The sequence below is a fragment of the Meleagris gallopavo genome, chromosome 5, assembly GCF_000146605.3.
Source record: "Meleagris gallopavo isolate NT-WF06-2002-E0010 breed Aviagen turkey brand Nicholas breeding stock chromosome 5, Turkey_5.1, whole genome shotgun sequence".
NCBI lineage: Eukaryota > Metazoa > Chordata > Aves > Galliformes > Phasianidae > Meleagris > Meleagris gallopavo.
Window position 1 is genome coordinate 5,225,005 of NC_015015.2, and position 10,589 is coordinate 5,235,593.

The 10,589-nt window shown below is 44.8% G+C and overlaps 1 long non-coding RNA gene across 1 annotated transcript; it reads left to right on the top strand.

The window, feature by feature from the left end:
- Nucleotides 1–913: 913 nt before the first annotated feature.
- LOC109367638 lies at nt 914–9,103 on the top strand. Its single transcript, XR_004159805.1, has 2 exons — nt 914–1,049; nt 5,968–9,103. It is a non-coding gene; the product is annotated as an uncharacterized LOC109367638 (long non-coding RNA).
- Nucleotides 9,104–10,589: the final 1,486 nt, after the last annotated feature.

Here is a 10,589-nt window from a genome sequence, read left to right on the forward strand (position 1 = left end):
AATGACCACGGGGCGCTGCCGGCGGAGGCTGAGGACGGGTGGAGGGAGGGGGGAAGCCGGAGGAGAGGCTGCGTGGTGTGGGTGAGCCCTCGGGTGCTGTCCGCATGTTCGGGAGGAGACTGAGCCAGAAAGGTACAGGTAAGAACTCTGGGCAGCGCAAGAATGTGGAGTTCTCAAAGATGGAGCAAAGCACCTCACCCAGCCCCAAACTCACTGTGCGTCCTCACTAAAATGTGAGTAGAGCAGGCTATATGTTTGAGTAGTTCATTCTTAGGGTGGCAGGTCTCTTGAAGAGTTGTGCTGCTTTCACCCAAGGTAGGAAAGCTCCCAGAAGCACTCTTAGACTTCATATCACAGGTGCAGGGCAGCATGTTGAAGTGCAGAAGTTCACTATCTGGATTTTAGCAGAATTAAGTTTGTTTAAATAGATGGTAGCTTTGAAATAACTGAGTTGAAAGCTAGAAGAACACCAGGAGGTCAGATCTGCTAACACTGGTTATCAGTACTGCAGACCCATGTGAATGTCCATGACATTACTTGTGCTGGGAATGGCCTGAGCTTTTCTCATGGCTATGCATATGGCCAGGGGAGTGATAGCAACCTTCTCCCTTCTCATGATTTTTCATGTGGCTATGGACATGGCTGTGACCTCCTTTCTCATGGCTGTGTCTACGACCCTCACAGGGGCAGTGACCTTCTTTCTTATGAGGGTGGCATCCTTCTTGCTTCACTTGATACAAAAAAGCCGAAGCAAAAAGGGAGAGTATTAGACCAGAGAGTATCCTGTAATTCCCACTAATCCTCTAGCTGTTTGGAATAAGCCCTTCCTGCCTTAATGATTTAAATGCCCAAGTCAGTTTAAAGAACAAAAAGCTTTCTCTAATGCTACTATACTTTCTCCAACTGTAGGCTATCACCTCTTCAAACCCAGCAGGAGGGACTTCCAGCAGCAAGGCTTCAAGTGTCCTAGTGAGATGAAACCCACTGAGGCGCTGCCCACAGCGAGGGGAGCAGCCTGCTTCGCTGATCCTTAGCCACAGAAATGCCTGGTAGGATCAGATACATTGAGCAGCTAGAGAGTAGCTTGTATTATGTTGCTCAGCAGGAAAGACTGAAACCTGGTATCTACTGAAAGGATTGGCTGGGATTAATGGGATGGCAAGGGTATGGTTGCTGTTTCCTTTTCTTTCTTCCCGATGCTTAATAATAATACTTACAGCAGCAATAATAATAATACAGCCATGGGAGCTGAAAGGACTATGGGAATAATCTGAATTGCAAACATCCCACAGCTTCTGACAGACAGTCGCACCGTACAGCTTCTAGTTTGGCTCAGTGCGATGTGTGAACTCTCTGTCTGTGAAGTGGGGGTGATAACATTTCCTCACTCCCACAGCTTGGCAGTATTCCTGCATGGCCTGTGAGATATTCAGTGTCGGGATTTTTTTTAAATTGCCCTTAAATGAGGAGTACTGTAGGGCTTGTGCTCCCATGTAGAGGCTAAGCACTATGCAAGGTGTCAGTGGGGCTGCTCACCTCTCTCCCAGGGCTGTTTTTACCTAGACAGAGCTGGAGCATTGCAATGGTACAGTCACTGGTTGGAGCTGGGTTTTTGCCATGGCAACTCACATCCGAGACCTGCCAGCATCACCTAGGTCCAGCTGGTCCCCAGTGGTGAGTGAGAGGGGCACAGAGAGAAGTTGCTGAAAACCTCATAGAAACTAAGAGAAAAATAGGAAAAGAAAAAAAAAAAAGGGAGATGTAGGCTTAGGAGTATTAAAAAAAAAAGCAGACAGGCAGTAATGGAAATGTGCGGAAAAGGGGAAACCTGATGACAGATCAAGGGAAAAGGAAAATATACAACAAGTGAATAGAGTAAGGATGCACAGAGGGTGATGTAAGAGGTGGCTGAAGTAGATTTACAGAGCTGCTATGCTGCAAAACCACTCTGTCATCCTAGACAGCAATTTTCTGCTGCTGACCCTGAGAAACTTAGGGGATCCATCAACTACTCCACATTTCATGAAGAGCATCCAAGAGCATCAAGCCTCCTGTCTCTGGGCTTGAGCTCCCCAAGCAAAATCAGTATTTGTGACAAATGAAGACAGATTTCTTATCTCTCCTGATTGACCTGTGAAAGAGATAAGAGAAACTTTGCACTAAAGCTTTGATATGTTTTTTACTCAAAGCATCTTTTTTCTTCATTTTATATAGCTTATTACTTCTCCTGACTCCCTTGCTGATCATCCATTTGCATTTCTTTAACAAACAGAAAACAAAATGTTGTCTCTCCTCTGTAGGAGAGAAGTCTGAGTTGGAAGTGAACACTACGTGGCACTTGATGTGTGTGCAGTGTCCCCATAGCTTGGAGATTCCCCCTCTCCCACCAATGTATGTAAAAAGGCTCCTTTTATTCTTAGGAATACAAGACGGGCATAGCATTAGAGAAGCCGAGGAAGGAAGAAGTCTTACTTCAGTGGGCTGGAGATGTGGCTGAGAGCATTTCCAGATGGATTTGCTTTATAGTCACAATTCAGCATGCATCATTTCCCAGCACCCTGTCTGAGCACAATTCATTTTCCTTCACTGTAAATCAACATTTCCATGGGAGAATTTAGCTTGCTTTGTGCTGCCCTGACTCCTGTTTGCAAAGCATTGCAGCTGTTGTACTCAAAGGCTCCTGTTCTCAAAAATGTCACTGAGCATGAGCACATGGGTGGACTTTAAGACCAGAGGGAGCTGTGTTGCTCATCTCTCTCCCTGCAGCACAGAGCACTCTATTTCCATCAGCTGCTGTGGCAGAAAACTTGGGAACTGCTGCAGTGCCCATCAGTAACAACAATTCTGCTGCACAGCAAGCAGTGCTCTCTGTATATCCAATCCTCTTTGAGGTCTTCAAAAACTGCCATTTCTTTGGCTTGGTGTACTCTTTGAGCACCAAGGGCAGAAGAAAGAGTGAGCTAAAAATATTACCTACACTTCCAGTTAGGGCAAACCCTAAGGGCCTTTCTTCCCTGACTGCAATGATCCACAACAAGCAGCATGAGTTTGTACACAGCTGAGGCATTTCACCAGCCAGTGCAGCCATGTTGTGCAGCAATGCTTCAGAACAAGCCTGTGCTTTTCTGGCCAGACACTCACATTCTGCTGCTTCCCTGCTCTGCTGTATGTGTCTTGCTTTCTTCTGTGCTCAGAGGAAGAAACAACAAATCCTGCAGTCCTACTGGCTGCTCATGCAAACAGCCTGCTGCAAGTACAGCTCTGTTCACACCATGCCATTTACATCCAAGGAGGAGGCTGGCTTCTGTTAGAACCTTTACCTAGACTTGCTGTTGGGAGCAGGCAGCTGTAGTGGTCAAAATCCTGGATGCTAGGAATCCTGTTCCTCAAAATCTGCTTGGCTCTTGTCCTGGCATTGCAGCAACCAAGGAGCTTCTCATGCCCATCGGCCAGAAGCTGTTGTTGGCCCCACTGCCTGTTACGTCTACATATTGCCAGAATGGTAGAAAAGAACTTGTGCCATGGTAGGGGATACTTGTGCTAATCCCAAGATTTCCTCCCTTTAAGTAAAAAATACAACAGTGAACAGGAAGGATTACCAAATAGGTCTCCTAAACTGTTGTATGGACATAAATGATCCCCGTAAACCCATTCCTTCCATCTGAAACCTTCTTGCCACTGAACATTCATACGGAGGGATATTTTATTCCACAGTGCCTGGTCAGCACGATGGATACAGAGTGGTCCAGATCCATACCTTTGGATGGTGATGCATCCCTACCTCTCAATGCAGGTAGTGCTACCCTGGGTCTCAGAAAAACTGCATTCCAGCCTGACTGCTTGCAGTGGTGACCCCACTACAACGCCAAAGACTGTTCTTTTTCCAGCAAAATCACTCACATTATGAGTTTTATAGACAGCTGAGCTCTTGGAGTCACCATGGTCATGTCAAGGCTGGAGATCACAGTGTAGCCTACAGCTGCTCTATGGCTGCACTCACTGCTTTGCTTTGCAGCAGGCTGACATTGTAAGCAATGTGCACTGTCTTGCAGATCTGCAGCCAGCTACATTTGAACTCAAGCCTGCCTGTGCTCACTGTAGCAATAAAATAGGAAGGGTATTTTTGCTCCTCAAAGCCAGCAACTGCATGCCAGTCCCTTCCCATGCTGGAAGATTTCCATGAGTACAGCAGCAGTAGTCCTAAGCTTTTCTGCTTCATAAACCTCTTGTTGCCTCAGCCCGTGAAATTGTTCCCTTAGCCGGAGCACAAGTCTTTGTGGGAGTTGGTGCTGTGTTAGCAAATTGAGCCCCATTCACCTTCACTTCACGGAGCTTATTTTACAGGTGAATTTATCTACCTCCTTACTGCAACTTCAAGAAGGTTTAATTTAGTATAGAAATGTGCTTTAGTCACAGGTTGAATGCCAAGACCTGAGTCAGACCTATCTATCCAAAAAGCTGCTTACTTATAGGCTGACACTTATGCCAAAAACATCATCTCTGAGCCTGAAAGAGAAAGGTCTGGATGCACATTTTGTCTCCTGTACAGAACTGATCTGATTTCCTGCACCAGTAGCATGGCACAAGCAATGTCACTTAAAAGGACGCATATCTCTGCACACATTCACACTCAGTGGATCCTGTCATGTTCCTCTGTGTGACTCCATTTACATGTGTCAGGTGAAATAGTCCACAACTGCCTTTTTGTTGTTTGGAGGTGCAATTCTGAGAAATATAACTACCAGGGGAGAGCTAAAACAAGCTAGAGGCAGAAACCAGCAGGTTCTATGGAGTTTTGCTTTTTATTTTAAAAGATATATGTATTCAAAGCTATCTGTTGATTACTCTCTCCTGAGATGGGCTTGAAGGAGCTGTCACCTTCCAAAATTTGTTCAAAGTTTCTGCGCTGATAGTTGCAGCATCCTCTGCAACTAATGCTTGCATCAGCAAGAGGCACAGGATTTCAATGGGACTAAGGAATCAGGCTCCGGGGATCTGCTATTATTTCTGTCCATCACAGACATACAGCAATAAGGGGCAGTACACCCATGGAGACCTATTTCACCATTGTCTTGGCAGGGAAAATCTCACTGTAGAAATGTTGTACCATTTTCTGCAGTGCCTTGTGCTGGGACCACAGCCATGTTTGCTCTGAAGCAGCCCATATGTTCACACTATTTCCCAGTATAACTGACAATGAGCCAATTCCTTCAGAGCATCCTGAGATATGTAAGACTTCATTTTTTGCAGGTAAATACGGTCCTTATGAAAGTCTGAGACAAGTTTTCAGCTTGGGGAAGGTCTGAGAAGATGCTAGGGTATATCAACTTCTATCTTGTCTAACTGTGTCTGCTGTAATATGTTCTTTAGCTTCAGGAAGGTTTGAAAATCACAACTGACTTTTAGTGGAACTGAGGATCTTGCGGACAATCTTCACAGTGTGGCCCTAGCAGGACACAGCCATATTTGTGTATAAAATACAACACTTCAAAACCAGCCAGCCCCTTCCCAGGCTCCTGCAATTCACATGTGAGACCCACATTTCAAGCTTGGTTCTACAAAACAGGCTGAGCCCAAATATTTCACAGCACGTTAGAGCCTAGCACATAGATACCTGTGTCTCTGAAGTATCAGTGATTGCTTTCAGGTTTCTTCATGCTAACAAAAGCAGGAAAAGAAGGGAAAGAGATCTGGCATTAAGGATGCAGTGAATGAGGGAAGCTCCTTCCTTTTAAACTCCTAAGAATAAATAAAGGTGTGTTGCCACTTATCTGAAAAGTGTTGAGTCTTGAAGAAAGCCCTGGCATGGTTGGTCACCCTCTCTACATCCTATGTACATCCTAGAAATGGGAATTTTGCCTGGGTTCTGTCATTCAGGATTCATAGCACATACACAGCCTGCTAAGTGTGAGGATGCTGTGCACGATATGTGACCCACATTGTTAACACAGTCTTTGATTCTTTCAGCTCCAAAAGAAAAGCAGCAAGCTAGATGCAGACCTGGTAGACACCATGAGGAGAACATGAGGAACCTACAGAGTTTTTGAAGTAACCCCAGCACAGCTGAGATACATAAACTCTCAAGAGAGAGGTGCTCCTCTATTGTTAAGAAGATGTAGGAGGAAGGATGACATGGCTGACACCCTGTACCATCTATCCTGACAGAGAAAGGAACAAGTCACACATTTTCTGCTACATCCATTGAATCTCTGCACAACTTCCTTTTCTCATACCATATTTGCTCCTGGCCCATTGCAGGTAAACTGTTCTTTAAAATGGATTGATCACAGTTCAGTGAGCCTCAGACATTACATCTTCATTCCAGAAGTATGGGTTGATAGTAAAGAGGTACACTGAGAGGCACCGTTTTTCTGCCAGTGCCTTGGACCTCTAATCTGTGTAGTGAGGCAGCTTTGTACAAAAGAGGGATTTTGATTGATGCTGAGGAGGTAGGAGGCAAGAATATTTCTGTTATCTGTAGGTTTGGGCAATTTGTGTTGAAAAACAAAAAGGAGGACAGGTCCAAGATTTTAGAATAATAATTTTCTAAAAGAGGAGATTTACTGAAATCAACTGGACATATGAAAAAAAAATCTGTTTTCTGAATGGACACTTCCGCAATGGGGAAAAAAATCTTATAAAATACTGTCCTGTGGTAGCTGTGAGATATGCCCTTGAAGACTTACGGCTTCTGCTTTACATTCAAAATATTTCCACAGAGCTGCCTCTAAATCCCATGGAATGCTGCTCCCCATCACACACATCTCTGGCATCTCCCTCCTGTCCTGGAGGCCTCTTCTGCCCTGAGCTCCCCTGCTTTGTTAGCACAGGATGTAAGTAAGGAGTGCTGCTGGTTCCTGTGGTTTTGCAGCTGATGACACGTGTTATCACTGCTCAACAAACACAGCCAAGGTATCAGTTACCAGGAGACTCTCAGTCTTTCTAATCTAATTGTTCAATAAGGAAAGTTTGGCTCAGAGCTCCAGAGAGCATTTAACTGTCTGCCTTCCTGCTCCAGCCATGTAAAGAGAAGACCATGTTGCTACTTCTACTGTGGCAAGGCTTATTTAAGGGCTTCCTGCTCTCCTCTCCTTCATCTGAGTTTGTTAGAACAGTGCTAACACGTTTATGGGCAAGGGAAAGTCTCAGCCTGTAAGACTCTGTCCATACCATGAAAAAGAAAATCAGATGAATCAGCTAATTAGACCAGTGGTTATCAGCTAGAAAGTTTTAATATGGGAATAGCTTTTAAATTTACAATCCTATTATATCATTCTTTCTCTTGATTCATCTAATCTTTCTTGCAATGCCTACAAAATATGAATATTCTTGCCAAGGATGCATTTAAATTTCACTGATTAGTGACTTTATGCTGTGAGTCTTTGGGAAAAGCCTTTTTCTTCCAGAGCTGATGTTTGTAGACCACAGCATGCTCAATCCAATAGTGGTGGCACCTCCTTGGCTCTCCCTGGGCACTCCTGCTACCAGACGGTGGCCCAACAGCTGCCCCAACACAGAGGCATTAGGCCATAAATTTAGCTTTTTCCTCATGCTTTTTAAACTCTTATGCTGCACTCACATGTAATTCTTACTTTGTACACCATCCCAAACATCCATCTCCATACTTGATGATGCTGTGGGACATTCATCTCTGCCAGCTCTATCTCCCTTCCTCTCATTGCTGGATTTGAAGTTTGGAAGGCTAATGTTAAACCTTCAGCCCCTGCCTCAATTCATGCCTGGCTTGGGGATCATGGTGGGCTCACAATGAGTTACTGGCCCTTTGCCTCTACTGGGTCTGCTTTTTGACGGCTTTCACTCTATGCTTCTGATCTTCGAGCAAATCCTAGCTGTAACCCCAGCCTTCACATTCCCCTTATGAACTGCTGGCAAACCCGCCCCCTTCTTGCTCTAGGAACCCAATGGAGTAACTCCTGACAAATTGCTTTCTTCTGTCCTTGTGGCCAGTGCACAATCTTAACATTACCTTCTTGTCTTAGTTAGTGCTGGCAGCTTTGGATCGCTTTGGAGAGGACTTTAAGTTAGGATGACTCTCACTTTTTATGTAGGATTAAAATTTGCAATTTTTCAGGTAGTTAGGGACAAACTTCTGCCTGGCTCTGGGCCAGCGAGGGCTCTTGCACAGCCTGCTGGGGCAAAGGAAAGCTAGCACAGCAGGGATGGTTTCACTGAAACCAGTTTGATGGCTCTGGCAGGTTTCTGGACTGTTGTGAAGGTGATGATCAAAGCTGCAGATGGGAATAGGACCCAGATGTAATGAAAGACAGAAGAGCTACTCTCTAACATATCCTTAATCTTGTCAGTTTAATGCATTCTGTATTCAGTTATGAATTTGCCCATTTGTCTTCACAATAACTAATGCTACTCAAACCACAGATACTAGCTTTATGGCTGGATCTCACAGGATTCCAGCTATTCTGGCTTCTTCACAGTCCCCTGTGTTGGGAGGAAGACTCAAGCTAGCAGAACTGGCTGCAAACTGATGATCCCTGCCTTGCCAGTCTCATACCCACAGGATCTATAGGACCCAGCAAGAACTATTCTGTCCCTATGGCACTGGTGCAGGTGATTTGGTCTTATTCAGGGAACTGCCTGTTGACATTTTGGAGAGGAAATTGACCAAATTTAACAGATTTCTTCTTAAGGGACTGAAGGAAATGCAGTTTTTTCTTTTTACAAACGCAACTCTAAGACTCTTTGTTTTAACCCTTCCAAATGCTACGTGCTTAGACTGTGATGTTCCTCATCCCTTCTGTCATGCTTTGGATGACACCATCATCCAAAGGGATCACCAGCTGGCCAGACTCCCAGATGAATTTCACCTTGTACAAGAGCTCACACAGGGACCAGAAATAGATGTCCAGAGAAAAGTAAGAACAGGATGAGCACATATCATGGATCCCCAAGTCATTTGCATGGAATTCTGCAAGCATGGTATGGTGTGTTCAGTTGGGAAACCTCAAAAGAGCCATTGTACAAATATTTGTGTGGTCTCCTTTTGGACTTGGGTAAACCTTTTGCCTCCATGTGTCCCTTGGTAGGGTGTTCTGCGGATGTGAAATAAAGCCTTTGTTACTTTGAATTTGGCTCCTGCTACCTTCATCTGATGGTCCAGGGGTCTTTAATTGATGGAAGCAGCTGGGGCAAGCCATACTTTACTACTGTAGCCATGGTCAGGGTGGTTTGCAGCCCGAGAGAAGGGACACAGAAACCCTTTATTCCAGAAGGAAATCTTTTCAAGTGGAGGTTCCAGAAAGCTCCCTGAAGTACTCATTAATTTGGAAATGTAGTCACATATATGGGTACTGGAGATGGAAAGGCTGGGGGATAGAGACAAAAAGGCATCTATCCAAAATGACAGGAATTGTTCTTTATTTCTTTATTTCTTTATTTATTTTAGAAAGAAAAAAAAAATTGTGCAAAGGGAGAATCAAGGCCAACGTGGTTCAAATTATGACCATAGCTAGGATAAAGACCAACGTTTCCAGCTAGGCTTTAGTTCATCTTCTCAAAATATGATTTCCATTCTGGTGAAGTATGGATTGTTGGTATTTTTCAGAGTTTGGTGACACATGAGGGCCATGTTCAGTCAGACAGATATAGCACAGCAAATGTCTGCAAACACTTAGTGTACCTCCACGCTTTCTCTTCACCCAAGGAGAGTATTGTTGAATTGGTTCTTTAATATTTGTCACCTTGTCTCCTCTTTTCATCTCCTCCCTTCTCAAGTCACCTCTGCTCCGCACTTTCTCCTTCTGCAAGTCTGCCTCCCTGCTGAGTCCAAGTTGAACCCATAGAGCATCAGCGTGATGTGACGCTGCTGGAGTCCATGAAGAACCTTCAATCCAGTTTAGATCCTGAAGCCGAAGTTGGTCTCTAGAGTTTGCTTTTGAGTTCTGCTGGCAAAGCAAAATGAGTTGGATTGTTAGGTTTTAATTCAGCTTGGTTGAGATGAGAGGCCTGGAAAACAGCCACGGAGTTTGCCACTTCTTTCCTTCTGCATTGGTCTGGAAGTGAGTAATGTTGCTTCTGGTGGAGCCCTGAAGCAGCCCTGTGTCAAATAAGTCGGACACTGTAAAGTTCAGCAGGCACACATGACCATATTATGAGCTAGTTGAATATTGGCTTTCTCATTTGCACCTTGCACACTACAATTTATAGGCCACTGAATTGCCCATGTCCTCCTAGCTCTGGGCTCAAACCATGTGCTGAAAAGGAGAAACACCCTGGCTGATGGCACCTTGCACCCAGGGCGAGTTGGCTGCTGTTCTGCAGCTCTCCCTGCTTTCTACAAGGACTGTATTTTCATAAAAGATCAAAAGAACCTGTTTGACTGGCTCTTCCTGCCACTTGTCACATCTTGGCATCCTTCCCAAGCCTGGCCTGTATGTCCTACATCTGAAGGCTGGAGATGCAAATGGGGTCAGCAGACCTGCATTTTGTCCTGCTCTGCATGTCTGGAAGTGGGAAGAGGGAAGAGACCAGCTCCTTTTCTTGTTACTTTGCTTACTTCAGGGACTTTACAGAAAAATTACAAGTTTTCCAGGAGTGGGAGATGTCAAGTCAGG